This window comes from Lolium perenne, chromosome 4 (assembly GCF_019359855.2).
Source record: "Lolium perenne isolate Kyuss_39 chromosome 4, Kyuss_2.0, whole genome shotgun sequence".
In the NCBI taxonomy this organism is placed as follows: domain Eukaryota; kingdom Viridiplantae; phylum Streptophyta; class Magnoliopsida; order Poales; family Poaceae; genus Lolium; species Lolium perenne.
In genome coordinates this window covers 372867638-372887021 of record NC_067247.2, presented here as the reverse complement: position 1 = coordinate 372887021, position 19384 = coordinate 372867638, and positions in this window count along the sequence as shown.

Here is a 19384-nt window from a genome sequence, read left to right as displayed (position 1 = left end):
ATACAACAATAGTTATCAAGCCAGCCTACAGATGGCCCCCTTTGAAGCCTTGTACGGAAGGAAGTGCCGTACCCCCCTGAACTGGTCAGAAGTCGGAGAGAGTCAAGTTTTCGGCCCAGACGTTCTTCGTGAAGCCGAAGAGAAGGTTCACAAGATCCGCGAGTACCTCAAGACTGCGCAATCCAGACAGAAGAGCTACGCCGACAAGAGACGTCGGGAGATGACCTTTGAGATCGGAGATTTCGTCTATCTCAAAGTATCCCCCTTGAAAGGGATGCAAAGGTTTCAGCTGAAAGGAAAGCTTGCACCTCGCTATGTGGGACCTTTCCAAGTCCTCAGCCGCCGAGGTGAAGTATCTTATCAACTGGAGTTGCCTGAAGAAATGTCGGCTGTGCACGACGTTTTTCACATCTCACTTCTCCGGAAATGTCTTGAAGTCCCTGAAAAGACCGAAGTGTTCAAGAACATCGATCATCGATCGGTGGATATCAACCAGGATCTGACCTACCGCGAAGTGCCAATTCGCATCCTAGAAGAAGCTTACAGAACCACCCGCACCCGAAGCATCAAGTTTCTGAAGATCCAATGGAGCAATCATACCGAGGATGAAGCCACCTGGGAACGCGAAGACTTCATGAAGAAGGAGTACCCAGATCTCTTTAGTACCTAACTTTCTTTTTGATCTCGGGACGAGATCTTTTGTAAGGGGGAAGGGTTTGTAACACCCCAAATTTCAATGAAAAGAAAGTTAGAGAATTCCAGAGAACAAAATTTCAAACCAACAAAAACCTTTCTTTTGCATATAGTACCATGCATAGGACTTGTGCATTTGAGTGATATGCCATGATGATTGTTATTACTTGTATTTGAATTGCTTTAAAACCCTAAAGTGATCATATGAAGATCACCAACCAAATAAATCAAAGTGGAAGAAATTTCCAATAAAAGCAAAACCCTAAAAACCCTCACATATGCCCTATGGCATTTTTATAAATTTTGACCCTAGACCTATTTGGTCTTCACCCTTAGTTGAATAATGTGGTCAAACACTTATTACAACTTTTGGAACCAGGGTTGCACAATTCAAATGAATTTCAAACACTTTTCCCACTCACATGTGATGATGACCAAATCTGCCAATTTTAGTCTGATCACCACTTTGAGCCCCTGCAATTCAACTTTCCCAAACCAATCTTTGCTAACTCTTTGCACCATTTCAAAGTCAACATCAAGGTGAACAACTTTGATGAAGACCACCCTGCCAAATTCATCTTTGATCACTAGCTATGCTCATCCAAAGTGGCAACTTTATATTAAGTTCAACAATCCCCACTTAGCCATTTTGGCCAAAATTTGAAATATAATTTTTCCACCACCACCTCAATTCATCTCTGGTCAAGTACAACTTATCTCAACACTCACTTTTCAAAAACTTTCACCATTTGAATTATTTCCATTTTTGATATTTTTGTATTTTCCAATTTGGAACACTATTCCTACACTATAGCAAATAGTGATCTACTCAAACTAACCTACTCTAACCAACCCCAAATGGTTCCCCTGCCCCCTCTAACCCTAAAGGAAGCATAGTGGAGCTAAGGAGGAGGAGCTAGATTGCATGGCATGGCCATGCCGGCCATGGCATCACCATGCCGAGCCTCCCCCTCTCTCCCTTGCTTGCCAACCTTGGCCCCCCTCGCCACAGCACGCCACCACACTGCCTAGCCTCGCCTAGCACCGCCCTGGTCGAGGAGGACCGCGACACCGCCGAGACCACCTCGCGCCCACGGTGCCCCGCACCCCGCTCACGTCGCGCGTGTGCACGCCGAGGGCACACACTGGCCACGCGCCGCGCCATCACCACGAGCACGCCCTGGCCTCCCTGTCTAGCCGTTGAGCACGCCCTCGCCACCAGGACATCGCCAGACACGCGCCCAGACATGACCCGTGCCCGCCGCCGCCGGAGACGATGACTTGTTCCCGTACGCGCCGCGGCCGTCGTGGAAGCAACGCGACCCATCCAGACGCTCCCCGACCACGCTGTCGCCACCGTTCACTTCGCCAGGAACCGTAGACCACTGCCACGCCCTCGCCTAGCTCGATAGCTCGCCGGAATCGCCGTGCCATGGTCGACCTCCACCCTGCCCCGCAGCCCTCATACGCTGCTATAAAAGGAGAGCTTCCCTGAGCAATCCAAGCACACCACCAGACTCCTCACCTCTCACAGCGACTCAACCACCTCACCACCCTCTCGATTCACACCGGAGCAAGGCCAATCGGGAGCTCGCCGCCGCGGAAGCCCTGCAGCAATCGCCGGCGAACCAGGCCACCTCAGGCGACGCCACCGGTACCAGGAGCTCCGCCGGCGTCCACAACTTCGTCACGCATATTGCCAACCCTAGCTTGAGCCACCGTAAGCCCTCCGACCCCCTACCTGAGCAGCCGGCGAACCTCTCTCTCGCCGGCGAGACGATGCACCTCCACCGTTAGATCCCTCTCTAATCCTACGCTCCACGTCGCCCCGTACCGCTTCGGCGTTTAAACGCCGCTGACATGCGGGACCCCCTGTCAGGCAGCCCACACGGGCACAGACGCGTGGTGGGCTGGTCTTGGGCTGTTTTTAAACCATTTCGGCCCACGTTGGTTTCCCGCCGGCCTGTTTAATTCAAATTCGTTTTAAACATTTTCCAAAACAATTCAATACTGCCCAAACTTTGAAATTCGACCAGTTCAAATTGGCTAAACCAAATTTAGTGAATTTGACATTGTTAGAAAGCCACTGAAATTCTCTATCCAATGCCACTGGCCTCTTGGTCATTTTCTTGGTAGAATTAATGTGACAAAAATAACAAGCCAGGGACTTTTCCCTATTCCAATAATTCTTAAAAATCAACCAAAATAGATATTAAGTTATTTCCAACTCTAATAGCTCACATTGGACTTACACTAATTGTTTATGCAATAAAATGGTATGGTCACTTTGCATGATCATGCCATGGTTTAGTGAATGGATATTTTGACTAGTTTAACTAGTTGATATTGTCCAAAACTATTATAATTAAATTGTGTGAAGTATGACACTTCATTTAAACTTGTCTCACATGAATTCATGGGATGTTTGGACCCCTAGTTCCAAACTCTCTTATATGAATTTCTTGAGATTTAAATCAAATGTAGTGTTATGTAAATGGTATGAGGTGTTCCACCTCATTTAAATCTTTCTACCAAATGATGATGATGATGAACATTTGATCTAGGTCAAGATGAGTTCATCCATGATTGTTGGAGAAATTAAATCTTAAGAAGATTTCAATGAGAGGAAATTATTTCTCAAGAATCCTATGGAAACTATCATTTACATAAGGATTACAAATTCTATTTAAATCCCACCACCCATGTACCCTAGTTTATTTCTGTGTGTGCATAGAGTAGTTTGTGTGTTTATCTGTGATGTGGGGAATAGCCATTGAATTAGTGAGTAATTATACTCATATTTAAATTTAGACGGTAGCACCGGAGAGTACGTCGAAGAAGAAGGTTGCTACCAGGAGGAGGAGGAGGAACAGTTTGAGAACTACCAAGGCAAGCTAAAATACTATGCAAGCTTTTATTCTTGCCAAGTGCAAAGCCCCTTGGGGCAAGGCACCATGTTCTTACCTTTTCTTATGTGAACCCATCCCAAGTTTTTACTTGTTTTCTAAATGGTTTACTTTTATAGTTAACTTTGGTCAAAATACAAGTTGGTTTTTAGAGTAGTGAGTTAGTCTTTTCCAAGCAAAGCAAGGTAGCACCCCTCATGAATTAGAGCTAGTGCTAATGAACTCAACTTGACTACTCTAGATGGGAACTTTGTGATTTTGAAAGGATTTTGAAACCTTGGAATGAAGATGCATTCCATTGATTGATTTTTGAAGGTAAATATGACCAAGAGAAGATGGTGATTTTTGATAAAACATGATGTTGGTTTGAATGCGATACCTTTCCAATTCTCAAGTACCCCCACAATACCTGATTATGGGTAGGGCTTAACTGGAAGTTTATGCATCTTAGCATGGGTTCCCTCTAAACAAGCGTCATCGGGGTTATGCCGAAAGCTGCCTCTACCACAAAAGAAACGATACGATATGATGCGAAATGAGGTGAATGTCCGGCCCAAGCCCTGTGCAGTTCCCAGGTTGACAGTTGGTCTTCACTGGGAGGCCAAGCTCATGGGGAGAGATGCTCATACTAGGATTCGTAAGTGAAAGGTTATGGTTGATGATCCGCGTACGGTGTTACGATTATTCGGGGAAATCCCGACGGATGAAATCAAATGTTGTGGCACAAGTGTGCAACCTCTGCAGAGTGTAAACCTATTCGAATAGCCGCGTCCACGGTTACGGACGGTTGGAAAGGCCATACAGTTTCCGATGTCATATCTTTGAAAATGATGTTGAGAGGTGATGGTGAAATGACTTGTGGTGAATTGAATTGAAATCACCAATTGAATGGTGGGAATGACACTAATGTTCCCCCTTGAGTTAGTTAGTTCTTGAATAAGCTTTTCTCAAAACTTTGTGAACTAAAACTAGCTTTATGCAAATAAACTAGAGCTTAGCAAACCCTACTAGATTGTCTAGCACTTACTTTTAGTATTAGTTTGCGAGTACTCAACGTACTCACGGCTTTGTCCCTGGCTATTCAAATGGCCAGAGTATGAAGAGGAACAAGGAGATGACCAGCAGGACGCCTACGACAACTAAGCGCCTTCCGACGTCAAGCGTTGGCCTGTGGACTCGAGAGTCCTTGTATCTTACGCTTCCGCTATGTTGAACTATGAACGTGTGTGGTTCGTTGATCAATAGATCAACTATTCGTGTAATATGGATCATGTGATTCCAATTTGTAAGACTTATGGTTTGTAATGAATGATGACTGTGATATTTAACTATTATGCCTCGCAACAACAATATTCCTGGGATTGCGATGTATGACATAATAGGCATTCGGACGTAAAAAAAATCCGGGTGTTGACAGGTATAGAATGTGCATTGATTCGAAATGTTAATAAAGTTACTAAGAAAGATCATTACCCTTTACCTTTTATTGACCAAATGCTAGAAAGGTTATCTAAAAATACTCATTTCTGTTTTCTTGATGGTTATTTTGGGTTTTCACAAATTGTTGTTAGAACTAAAGATCAAGAGAAAACCACTTTCACTTGTCCCTATGGAACTTATGCTTATAGGCGTATGCCTTTTGGTTTATGTAATGCTCCTGCTACTTTTCAAAGATGCATGTCTGCTATTTTTCATGGCTTTTGTGAAAAGATTGTAGAGGTATTCATGGATGATTTTTATGTTTATGGGAATTCTTTTGATAATTGTTTGCGAAACCTTGATAAAGTTATGCAGAGATGTGAAGAAACTAACCTTGTTCTTAATTGGGAGAAATGCCACTTTATGGTTAATGAAGGAATTGTATTGGGACATAAAATTTCTGAGAGAGGTATGGAAGTTGATAGAGCTAAAGTTGAAGCAATTGAGAAGATGCCCTATCCAAGGGATGTTAAAGGTATTCGTAGTGTTCTTGGTCATGCTGGTTTTTATAGGAGATTTATTAAAGATTTCTCTAAAATTTCAAAGCCCCACACTAATCTTTTTCAAAAAGATGTACCTTTTTTTTATGATGATTGTAAGGAAGCTTTTGAAAATCTAAAGAAAACCTTAACAACTGCTCCTGTGGTTGAACCTCCTGATTGGAATTTACCTTTTGAAATTATGTGTGATGCTAGTGTTTTGCTGTAGGTGCTGTTCTTGGATAGCGAGTAGATAAAAAATTGAATGTTATTCATTATGCTAGTAAAACTCTTGATGTTGCTCAAAGAAATTATGCTACGACTGAAAAAGAATTATTAGCTGTAGTTTTTGCTTGTGATAAGTTTAGACCTTATATTGTTGATTCAAAAGTCACAATTCATACTGATCATGCTGCAATTAGGTACCTTATGGAAAAGAAACATGCTAAGCCAAGGCTTATTAGATGGGTGCTTCTTTTGCAAGAATTTGATTTACATATTGTAGATAGGAAAGGTGTTGATAATCCTGTTGCTGATAATTTGTCTAGATTGGAAAGTATTGCTTATGATCCTGTTCCTGTTAATGATAGTTTTCCAAATGAAGAATTGGCTGTAATAAAGGTGAGCTCGCGAGATAGTCCTTGGTATGCTGACTATGCTAACTTTATTGTTTCCAAGTACTTGCCTCCAACCTTTTCAGCTCAGCAAAGGAGGAAATTCTTTTATGACTTGAGGCATTATTTTTGGGATGACCCACACTTATATAAAGAAGGAGTGGATGGTATTATGCGAAGATGTGTCCCTGAATATGAACAACAAGAGATATTGAGTAAGTGTCATGGTAGTGTTTATGGAGGACATCACGCCGGAGATAGAACTGCACAAAAGGTTCTACAGTCAGGCTTTTATGGCCAACTCTCTTTAAAGATGCAAGGAAGTTTATTTTATCTTGTGATGAATGTCAAAGAGTTGGTAATATCTCTAGACGCAATGAAATGCCTATGAATTGTACTCTTGTTATTGAACTGTTTGATTGTTGGGGATTTGACTTCATGGGTCCTTTCCCTTCTTCAGAAGGTAACACTCATATACTTGTTGTTGTTGATTATGTTACTAAATGGGTGGAAGCCATAACCACAAAAAGTGCTGATGGTGAGACCTCTTTAAGAATGCTTTTAGATGTTATTTTTCCTAGGTTTGGAGTACCTAGATATCTCATGACTGATGGAGGTTCTCATTTTATTCATGGTGGTTTTAGTCATAGGATTGCTTCCGCTTATCATCCTCAAACTAGTGGGCAAGTAGAATTATCAAATAGAGAAATTAAATCTATCTTGCAAAAGACTGTTAATAAATCTAGAAAAAATTGGGCTAGTAAGTTGAAGGAAGCGTTGTGGGCTTATAGAACTGCTTATAAAAATCCTATGGGAATGTTCCTTATAAAATGGTTTATGGAAAAGCTTGTCATTTACCTTTAGAACTAGAGCACAAAGCTTATTGGGTTGTGAGAGAACTTAATAGAGATTTTAAACTTGCCGGTAAGAAAAAGTTGCTAAAATTGAGTTCTTTAGAGAGAAGTGAAGCTTATGAAAATGCTAAACTTTTTAAGGAGAAAGTTAAGAAATGGCATGATAGAAGAATTATTAAAAGAGAATTTAATATTGGAGATAAAGTCCTATTGTATCGGTCTTGTAGATACGTCTCAAACGTATCTATAATTTCTTATGTTCCATGCTAGTTTTATGACAATACTCACATGTTTTATATACACTTTATATCATTTTGATGCATTTTCCGGCACTAATCTATTAACAAGATGCCGAAACGCCAGTTCCTGTTTTCTGCTGTTTTGGTTTCAGAAATCGTACACAGGAAATATTCTCGGAATTGGACGAAACAAAAGCCCAGGGTCTTATTTTTCCACAAAGCTTCCAGAAGACCGAAGAGGATACGAAGGGGGGCCACGGGGCGCCGCCACCACAGGGCCGCGCGGCCAAGGGGGGCTCGCGCCGCCCTATGGTGTGGGGCCCCCGTGCCTCTCCCGACTCTGCCCTTCCGCCTACTTATACTCTTCGTCGCGAAAACCCTATTTCCGAGAGCCACGATACGAGAAAACATACTGAGACGTTGATACGTCTCCGATGTATCGATAATTTCTTGTGTTCCATGCCACATTATTGATGATATCTACATGTTTTATGCACACTTTATGTCATATTCGTGCATTTTCTGGAACTAACCTATTAACAAGATGCCGAAGTGCCAGTTGCTGTTTTCTGCTGTTTTTGGTTTCAGAAATCCTAGTAAAGAAATATTCTCGGAATTGGACGAAATCAACGCCCAGGGTCCTATTTTGCCACGAAGCTTCCAGAAGACCGAAGAGGAGACGAAGTGGGGCCACGAGGTGGCCAAACCATAGGGCGGCGCGGCCCAGGCCTTGGCCGCGCTGACCTATAGTGTGGGCCCCTCGTGTGGCCCCCTGACCTGCCCTTCCGCCTACTTAAAGCCTCCGTCGCGAAACCCCCAGTACCGAGAGCCACGATACGGAAAACCCATCGAGACGCCGCCGCCGCCAATCCCATCTCGGGGGATTCTGGAGATCTCCTCCGGCACCCTGCCGGAGAGGGGATTCATCTCCCGGAGGACTCTACGCCGCCATGGTCGCCTCCGGAGTGATGAGTGAGTAGTTCACCCCTGGACTATGGGTCCATAGCAGTAGCTAGATGGTTATCTTCTCCTCATTGTGCTTCATTGTTGGATCTTGTGAGCTGCCTAACATGATCAAGATCATCTATCTGTAATACTATATGTTGTGTTTGTCGGGATCCGATGGATAGAGAATACTATGTTATGTTAATTATCAAGTTATTACCTATGTGTTGTTTATGATCTTGCATGCTCTTCGTTATTAGTAGAGGCTCTAGCCAAGTTGATGCTAGTAACTCCAAGAGGGAGTATTTATGCTCGATAGTGGGTTCATGTCTCCGTGAATCTGGGACAAGGATGAAAGTTCTAAGATTATGGATGTGCTGTTGCCACTAGGGATAAAACATTGATGCTATGTCTAAGGATGTAGTTATTGATTACATTACGCGCAATACTTAATGCAATTGTCTGTTGTTAGCAACTTAATACTGGAGGGGGTTCGGATGATAACCTGAAGGTGGACTTTTTAGGCATAGATGCATGCTGGATAGCGGTCTATGTACTTTGTCGTAATGCCCAATTAAATCTCACTATATTTATCATGACATGTATGTGCATTGTTATGCGCTCTCTATTTGTCAATTGCCCGACTGTAATTTGTTCACCCAACATGCTTTTATCTTATGGGAGAGACACCTCTAGTGAACTGTGGACCCCGGTCCAATTATCTTTACTGAAATACAATCTCGCAATACTTGTTTCTTGTTTACGCAAACAATCATCTTCCACACAATACGGTTAATCCTTTGTTACAGCAAGCCGGTTAGATTGACAACCTCATTGTTTCGTTGGGGCAAAGTACTTGGTTTGTGTTGTGCAGGTTCCACGTTGGCGCCGGAATCCCTGGTGTTGCGCCGCACTACATCCCGCCGCCATCAACCTTCAACGTGCTTTTTGGCTCCTCCTGGTTCGATAAACCTTGGTTTCTTTCTGAGGGAAAACTTGCTGCTGTGCGCATCATACCTTCCTCTTGGGGTTCCCAACGAACGTGTGAGTTACACGCCATCAAGCTCTTTTTCTGGCGCCGTTGCCGGGGAGATCAAGACACGCTGCAAGGGGAGTCTCCACTTCTCAATCTCTTTACTTTGTTTTTGTCTTGCTTAGTTTTATTTACTATTTTGTTTGCTGCATTATATCAAAACACAAAAAAATTAGTTGCTAGCTTTACTTTATTTACTGCCTTGTTCTCTATATCAAAAACACAAAAAAATTAGTTACTTGCATTTACTTTACTTGATTCATCATGTTTCCTTTTAATTTTACCGCGAAAAACATACCGGTAGGACGCGGGTCTATAGTTGGGAGAAATAATATAGAAGAATTTTTCAATCATGTTAGTACCGTTGAAGATTTTGAAGATAGACACTTGTAGAACTTGCTCCTACTTATGAAATTGCTGCTGCTTCTTTAGTTCACATGTTGGAAACTAAATTTGTTAATCTCAATCCTATAATCCAACACATGTTTCTCACACTTGGTGATATGGAAGAAGGGGAAAAGAAAGATTTTGTTTTAGAAACCCTTCTTAAAGAATTTGGTGGTATAGCAAGAGAAGCTAGAAAGGTCTTTATCAAATATAAGATGTTTGGTTCTTGCACCAACTTTGTTAGTCTCCTTGAAAAGATGGATATGGATAGAATAAAATACACTAATAATATTAATGATGGTGGGGAGATCAAAGCGCCGATACCATGTAAGCTCCTAGCGATAAATGAAGCGCTAGAAAATAACTATGCTTGGCTTGTTCCTGAAAATTTGTTTGATGAGAGTAGCAAGCCTAAGACTAATAAAAAGGGAGCCTCTGAAACTTACATATATAAGATAACATGCATTTTTGAGGTAACTCCCAACACCCCCGGTAAGGATGAAGATTCACCATCTCTCGATAATACTTGATTTACACTTTCTGCGCCTAGCTGAAAGGCGTTAAAGAAAAGCGCTTATGGGAGACAATCCATGTTTTTACTACAGTACTTTGTTTTATATTTGAGTCTTGGAAATTGTTTAATACTGTAGCAACCTCTCCTTATCTTAGTTTTGTGTTTTGTTGTGCCAAGTAAAGTCGTTGATAGTAAAGTTCATACTAGATTTGGATTACTGCGCAGTTTCAGATTTCTTTGCTGTCACGAATTTCGACCTGCCTCCCTGTAGGTAGCTCAGAAAATTAAGCCAATTTACGTGCATGATCCTCAGATATGTACGCAACTTTAATTCAATTTGGGCATTTTCATTTGAGCAAGTCTGGTGCCATTTCAAAATTAGTCAATACGAACTGTTCTGTTTTGACAGATTCTGCCTTTTATTTCGCATTGCCTCTTTTGCTATGTTGGATGAATTTCTTTGATCCATTAATGTACAGTAGCTTTATGCAATGTCCAGAAGTGTTAAGAATGATTGTGTCACCTCTTAACATGTTAATTTTTATTGTGCACTAACCCTCTAATGAGTTGTTCTAAGTTTGGTGTGGAGGAAGTTTTCAAGGATCAAGAGAGGAGTATGATGCAATATGATCAAGGAGAGTGAAAGCTCTAAGCTTGGGGATGCCCCGGTGGTTCACCCCTGCATATTCTAAGAAGACTCAAGCGTCTAAGCTTGGGGATGCCCAAGGCATCCCCTTCTTCATCGACAACATTATCAGGTTCCTCCCCTGAAACTATATTTTTATTCCGTCACATCTCATGTGCTTTGCTTGGAGCGTTGGTTTGTTTTTTTGTTTTTGTTTTGTTTGAATAAAATGGATCCTAGCATTCACTGTATGGGAGAGAGACACGCTCCGCTGTAGCATATGGACAAGTGTGTCCTTAGGCTCTACTCATAGTATTCATGGCGAAGTTTCTTCTTCGTTAAATTGTTATATGGTTGGAATTGGAAAATGATACATGTAGTAAATTGCTATAATGTCTTGGGTAATGTGATACTTGGCAATTGTTGTGCTCATGTTTAAGCTCTTGCATCATATACTTTGCACCCATTAATGAAGAAATACATAGAGCATGCTAAAATTTGGTTTGCATATTTGGTTTCTCTAAAGTCTAGATAATTTCTAGTATTGAGTTTTGAACAACAAGGAAGACGGTGTAGAGTCTTATAATGTTTTCAATATGTCTTTTATGTGAGTTTTGCTGCTCCAGTTCATCCTTGTGTTTGTTTCAAATAGCCTTGCTAGCCCAAACCTTGTATCGAGAGGGAATACTTCTCATGCATCCAAAATCCTTGAGCCAACCACTATGCCATTTGTGTCCACCATACCTACCTACTACATGGTATTTCTCCGCCATTCCAAAGTAAATTGCTTGAGTGCTACCTTTAAAATTCCATCATTCACCTTTGCAATATATAGCTCATGGGACAAATAGCTTAAAAACTATTGTGCTATTGAATATGTACTTATGCACTTTATCTCTTATTAAGTTGCTTGTTGTGCGATAACCATGTTTCTGGGGACGCCATCAACTATTCTTTGTTGAATATCATGTGAGTTGCTATGCATGTTCGTCTTGTCTGAAGTAAGTGCGATCTACCACCTTATGGTTGGAGCATACATATTGTTAGAGAAGAACATTGGGCCGCTAACTAAAGCCATGATTCATGGTGGAAGTTTCAGTTTTGGACATATATCCTCAATCTCATATGAGAATAATAATTGTTGCCACACGCGTACGCATTAAAGAGGAGTCCATTATCTGTTGTCCATGTTGTCCCGGTATGGATGTCTAAGTTGAGAATAATCAAAAGCGAGAAATCCAAAATGCGAGCTTTCTCCTTAGACCTTTGTACAGGCGGCATGGAGGTACCCCATTGTGACACTTGGTTAAAACATGTGTATTGCGATGATCCGGTAGTCCGAGCTAATTAGGACAAGGTGCGGGCACTATTAGTATACTATGCATGAGGCTTGCAACTTGTAAGATATAATTTACATAACTCATATGCTTTATTACTACCGTTGACAAAATTGTTTCATGTTTTCAAAATCAAAGCTCTAGCACAAATATAGCAATCGATGCTTTCCTCTTTGAAGGACCATTCTTTTTTACTTTTATGTTGAGTCAGTTCACCTATCTCTCTCCACCTCAAGAAGCAAACACTTGTGTGAACTGTGCATTGATTCCTACATACTTGCATATTGCACTTATTATATTTCTCTATGTTGACAATTATCCATGAGATATACAAGTTATAAGTTGAAAGCAACCGCTGAAACTTAATCTTCCTTTGTGTTGCTTCAATACCTTTAGTTTGATTTATTGCTTTATGAGTTAACTCTTATCCAAGACTTATTGATGCTTGTCTTGAAGTACTATTCATGAAAAGTCTTTGCTTTATGATTCACTTGTTTACTCATGTCATTACCATTGTTTTGATCGCTGCATTCAGTACATATGCTTTACAAATAGTATGATCAAGGTTATGATGGCATGTCACTCCAGAAATTATCTTTGTTATCGTTTTACCTGCTCGGGACGAGCAGAACTAAGCTTGGGGATGCTGATACGTCTCCGACGTATCGATAATTTCTTGTGTTCCATGCCACATTATTGATGATATCTACATGTTTTATGCACACTTTATGTCATATTCGTGCATTTTCTGGAACTAACCTATTAACAAGATGCCGAAGTGCCAGTTGCTGTTTTCTGCTGTTTTTTTGTTTCAGAAATCCTAGTAAAGAAATATTCTCGAAATTGGACGAAATCAACGCCCAGGGTCCTATTTTGCCACGAAGCTTCCAGAAGACCGAAGAGGAGACGAAGTGGGGCCATGAGGTGGCCAAACCATAGGGCGGCGCGGCCCAGGCCTTGGCCGCGCCGACCTATAGTGTGGGCCCCTCGTGTGGCCCCCTGACCTGCCCTTCCGCCTACTTAAAGCCTCCGTCGCGAAACCCCCAGTACCGAGAGCCACGATACGGAAAACCTTACTGAGACGCCGCCGCCGCCAATCCCATCTCGGGGGATTCTGGAGATCTCCTCCGGCACCCTGCCGGAGAGGGGATTCATCTCCCGGAGGACTCGACGCCGCCATGGTCGCCTCCGGAGTGATGAGTGAGTAGTTCACCCCTGGACTATGGGTCCATAGCAGTAGGTAGATGGTTGTCTTCTCCTCATTGTGCTTCATTGTTGGATCTTGTGAGCTGCCTAACATGATCAAGATCATCTATCTGTAATACTATATGTTGTGTTTGTCGGGATCCGATGGATAGAGAATACTATGTTATGTTAATTATCAAGTTATTACCTATGTGTTGTTTATGATCTTGCATGCTCTTCGTTATTAGTAGAGGCTCTGGCCAAGTTGATGCTAGTAACTCCAAGAGGGAGTATTTATGCTCGATAGTGGGTTCATGTCTCCGTGAATCTGGGACAGTGACAGAAAGTTCTAAGATTATGGATGTGCTGTTGCCACTAGGGATAAAACATTGATGCTATGTCTAAGGATATAGTTATTGATTACATTACGCGCAATACTTAATGCAATTGTCTGTTGTTAGCAACTTAATACTGGAGGGGGGTCGGATGATAACCTGAAGGTGGACTTTTTAGGCATAGATGCATCCTGGATAGCAGTCTATGTACTTTGTCGTAATGCCCAATTAAATCTCACTATATTTATCATGACATGTATGTGCATTGTTATGCTCTCTCTATTTGTCAATTGCCCGACTGTAATTTGTTCACCCAACATGCTTTTATCTTATGGGAGAGACACCTCTAGTGAACTGTGGACCCCGGTCCAATTCTCTTTCTTGAAATACAATCTACCGCAATACTTGTTTTATCGTTTTACGCAAACAATCATCTTCCACACAATACGGTTAATCCTTTGTTACAGCAAGCCGGTGAGATTGACAACCTCACTGTTTCGTTGGGGCAAAGTACTTGGTTTGTGTTGTGCAGGTTCCACGTTGGCGCCGGAATCCCTGGTGTTGCGCCGCACTACATCCCGCCGCCATCAACCTTCAACGTGCTTCTTGGCTCCTCCTGGTTCGATAAACCTTGGTTTCTTTCTGAGGGAAAACTTGCTGCTGTGCGCATCATACCTTCCTCTTGGGGTTCCCAACGAACGTGTGAGTTACACGCCATCAGACGTCGCCGCCGCCAATCCCATCTCGGGGGATTCAGGAGATCGCCTCCGGCACCGTGCCGGAGAGGGGAATCGTCACCCGGAGGACTCTACATCACCATGATCGCCTCCGGACTGATGTGTGAGTAGTTCATCCTTGGACTATGGGTCAATATCAGTAGCTAGATGGTTGTCTTCTCCTCTTGTGCTATCATGTTAGATCTTGTGAGCTGCCTATCATGATCAAGATCATCTATTTGTAATGCTACATGTTGTGTTTGTTGGGATCCGATGAATATGGAATACTATGTCAAGTTGATTATCAATCTATCATATATGTGTTGTTTATGTTCTTGCATGCTCTCTGTTGCTAGTAGAGGCTCTGGCCAAGTTGATACTTGTCACTCCAAGAGGGAGTATTTATGCTCGATAGTGGGTTCATGCCTCCATTGAATCTGGGACAGTGACAGAAAGTTCTAAGGTTGTGGATGTGCTGTTGCCACTAGGGATAAAACATCAATGCTTTGTCCAAGGATATTTGTGTTGATTACATTACGCACCATACTTAATGCAATTGTCTGTTGTGTGCAACTTAATACTGGAAGGGGTGCAGATGCTAACCCGAAGGTGGACTTTTTAGGCATAGATGCATGCTGGATGGCGGTCTATGTTATTTGTCGTAATGCCCTAAGTGAATCTCATATTAGTCATCATGATAAGTATGTGCATTGTTATGCCCTCTCTATTTGTCAATTTCCCAACTGTAATTTGTTCACCCAACATGCTATTTCTTATTGGAGAGACACCACTAGTGAACTATGGACCCCGGTCCATTCTTTTACATCTGAATACAATCTACTGCAATCATTGTTCTCTACTGTTCTTTACAAACAAACATCATTCTCCACACCATACGTTTAATCCTTTGTTTACAGCAAGCCGGTGAGATTGACAACTTCACTGTTAAGTTGGGGCAAAGTATTTTGATTGTGTTGTGCAGGTTCCACGTTGGCGCCGGAATCCCTGGTGTTGCGCCGCACTACACTCCTCCACCAACAACCTTCACGTGGCCTTCATCTCCTACTGGTTCGATAAACCTTGGTTTCTTACTGAGGGAAACTTGCTGCTGTACGCATCACACCTTACACTGGGGGTTCCCGACGGGCGTGTGCTTTACGCGTCAACAAGCTAATTTCTGGCGCCGTTGCCGGGGAGATCAAGACACGCTGCAAGGGGAGTCTCCCACATCCAATCTCTTTACTTTGTTATTGTCTTGCTTTACTTTATTTTATGCTTTTTTTTGTTTTCTTTATATCAAAAATACAAAAAAATTAGTTACTTGCTTTACTTTATTTACTGTCTTGTTTGCGTTCTCTATATTAAAAACACAAAAAAATTAGTTACTTGTTTTACTTTACTTTATTTAGTTTATTTACTACTGCTAAAATGAATACTCCTGAGAATACCAAGTTGTGTGACTTTACTAGCACAAATAATAATGATTTCATATGCATACCTATTGCTCCACCTGCTACTACAGCAGAATTTTATGAAATTAAACCTGCTTTACTAAATCTTGTTATGAGAGAGCAATTTTCTGGTGTTAGTTCTGATGATGCTACTCGCCATCTTAATAATTTTGTTGAAATTTGTGAAATGCAAAAGTATAAGGATGTAGATGGTGACATAATAAAACTGAAATTGTTTCCTTTCTCCTTAAGAGGAAGAGCTAAAGATTGGTTGCTATCTTTGCCTAAAAATAGTATTGATTCATGGACTAAATGTAAAGATGCTTTCATTGGTAGATATTATCCTCCTGCTAAAATTATATCTTTGAGAAGTAGCATAATGAATTTTAAGCAATTGGATAATGAGCATGTTGCCCAAGCATGGGAAAGAATGAAATCTTTAGTAAAGAATTGCCCTACCCATGGACTGACTACTTGGATGATCATCCAAACCTTTTATGCAGGACTGCATTTTTCTTCAAGGAACCTATTGGATTCAGCTGCTGGAGGTAATTTTATGTCCATCACCTTGGGCGCCGCAACAAAGCTTCTTGATGATATGATGATCAACTACTCTCAATGGCACACTGAAAGGACTCCACAAGGTAAGAAGGTACATTCTGTTGAAGAAACCTCCTCCTTGAGTGATAAGATTGATGTTATTATGTCTATGCTTGTTAATGGTAGATCTAATGTTGATCCTAATAATGTTCCTTTAGCTTCATTGGTTGCTCAAGAAGAGCATGTTGATGTGAACTTCATTAAAAATAGTAATTTCAACAACAATGCTTATAGGAATAATTTTGGTAACAACTATAGGCCATATCCTTCTAATAATAGTAATGGCTATGGTAATTCTGATGGTAATTCTTACAACAATAATAGGAGTGTACCCTCTGGTCTTGAAGTCATGCTGAAAGAATTTATTAGTACACAAACTGCTTTTAACAAATCTGTTGAAGAAAAGCTTGGTAAAATTGATGTTCTTGCTTCTAAGGTTGATAGTCTTGCTGCTGATGTTGATCTTTTGAAATTGAAAGTTATGCCTAATGAAACTAAAGATATTAAGTCATTTGCTACAGCAAACGCTATCCAAGTTCGAATTAATAAAAATATTAGATTGATGGCTGAATTGCATGCTAGGTTGGAAAGAGAAGAAAAACTAGCTAACGAGAATAATGTAGCTAAAGTTTGGACTATTACCACCACTAGTAATGTTGATGCTTCACATGTTGCTAAACCTCCTACTAATCGTAAAATAATTGGTGTTGGCAATGTTTCTACTCCTAATGCAAAGCGTGCAAAACTGCTTGAAACTGCTAAAACTGCTGAAACTGTTTGTGATAAAACTGCTGAAATTTTTCAGAATATTGGGGACAATGATCACATTGCTTTAGATCATAATGGTTTAGATTTTGATGATTGTCACATCTCTGAAGTTATAAAGTTCTTACAAAAACTTGCTAGAAGTCCTAACGCTAGTGCTATAAATTTGGCCTTTACAAAACATATTACAAATGCTCTCATTAAACCTAGAGAAGAGAAATTAAAACTTGAAACTTCTATTCCTAGGAAGTTGGAAGATGGTTGGGAGCCCATCATTAATATGAGGGTCAATGATTTTGATTGTAATGCTTTATGTGATCTTGGTGCAAGTATTTCTGTTATCCCTAAGAAACTCTATGATATGCTTGACTTGCCACCATTGAAAAATTGTTATTTGGAAGTTAATCTTGCTAATAATTCTATAAAGAAACCTTTGGTGAGGATTGATAATGTTCACATTACGGTTAACAATAACTTTGTCCCCGTTGATTTTGTTGTCTTGGATATTGAATGCAATGCATCTTGTCCCATTATTTTGGGAAGACCTTTTCTTCGAACTGTTGGTGCTATTATTGATATGAAGGAAGGGAATATTAAGTATCAATTTCCTCTTAAGAAAGGTATGGAACACTTCCCTAGAAACAGAATGAGGTTAACTTTTGATTCTATTATTAGAACAAATTATGATGTTGATGCTTCATCTCTTGATAATACTTGATTTACACTTTCTGCGCCTAGCTGAAAGGCGTTAAACAAAAGCGCTTATGGGAGACAACCCATTATTTTACTAAAGCAATTTTTGTTTTATATTTGTGTCTTGGAAGTTGTTACTACTGTAGCAACCTCTCCTTATCTTTATTTTAATGCATTGTTGTGCCAAGTAAAGTCTTTGATAGTAAGGTTGATACTAGATTTGGATTTCTGCGAAACAGATTTCTTGCTGTCACGAATTTGAGTAGTTCTCTCTGTAGGTAACTCAGAAAAATCTGCCAATTTTCATGCGTGTTCCTCAGATATGTACGCAACCTTCATTCAATTTGAGCTTCTTCATCTGAGCATGTTAAGTGCCTCGAAAAAATTCATCTTTACGGACTGTTCTGTTTTGACAGATTCTGCCTTTTATTTCACATCGCCTCTTTTGCTATGTTGAATGGATTTCTTTGTTCCATTAACTTTCAGTAGCTCTGGGCAATGTCCAGAAGTTTTAAGAATGATGATGTTACCTCTGAACATGTGAATTTTTGATTATGCACTAACCCTCTAATGAGTTTGTTTTGAGTTTGGTGTGGAGGAAGTTTTCAAGGGTCAAGAGAGGAGGATGATACAATATGATCAAGAAGAGTGAAAAGTCTAAGCTTGGGGATGCCCCCGTGGTTCATCCCTGCATATTTCAAGAAGACTCAAGCATCTAAGCTTGTGGATGCCCAAGGCATCCCCTTCTTCATCGACAACTTATCAGGTCACCTCTAGTGAAATTATATTTTTATTATGTCACATCTTATGTGCTTTACTTGGAGCGTCTGTATGTTTTTATTTTTGTTTATGTTTGAATAAAATCGGATCCTAGCATTCCTTGTGTGGGAGAGAGACACGCTCCGTTTGTTCATATGAACACTGGTGTTCTTAGCTTTATTTTTAATGTTCATGGCGAAGGTTTGAAACTGCTTCGTTCATTGCTATTTGGTTGGAAACAGAAAATGCTTCATGTGGTAATTGGTATATTGTCTTGAATGATTTGATAATTGGCAATTGTTTTGCTCAAATAGATCATGGTTAAGCTCTTGCATCATGTAGATTGCACCTATTAGTGGAGAACTACTGTAGAGCTTGTTGAAATTTGGTTTGCATGATTGGTCTCTCTAAAAGTCTACATATTTTCTGGTGAAGTGTTTGAACAACAAGGAAGACAGTGTAGAGTCTTATAATGCTTGCAATTAGGGATGTAAATGGTACGGATAATTTCCGCTCTGAATCCGCATCCGTATCCGTTTTTGAGGATATGGTATGCATTTTTAGAAATCCGCCGGATATGGATACGGATGCGGATAGTGATCAAGAGGATATCCGGCGGATACGGTAGAGGATATGGTATTGATACTATCCGACGGATAAGGATTATCCGCCATTTTTTGCGGATTATCCGATGTCCACAAAGAGGATAATCCGAGAAAATTAGCCCAACCCTAAATATTTAGACAATATAGTTAGTTCATCAGCCAAAATATGT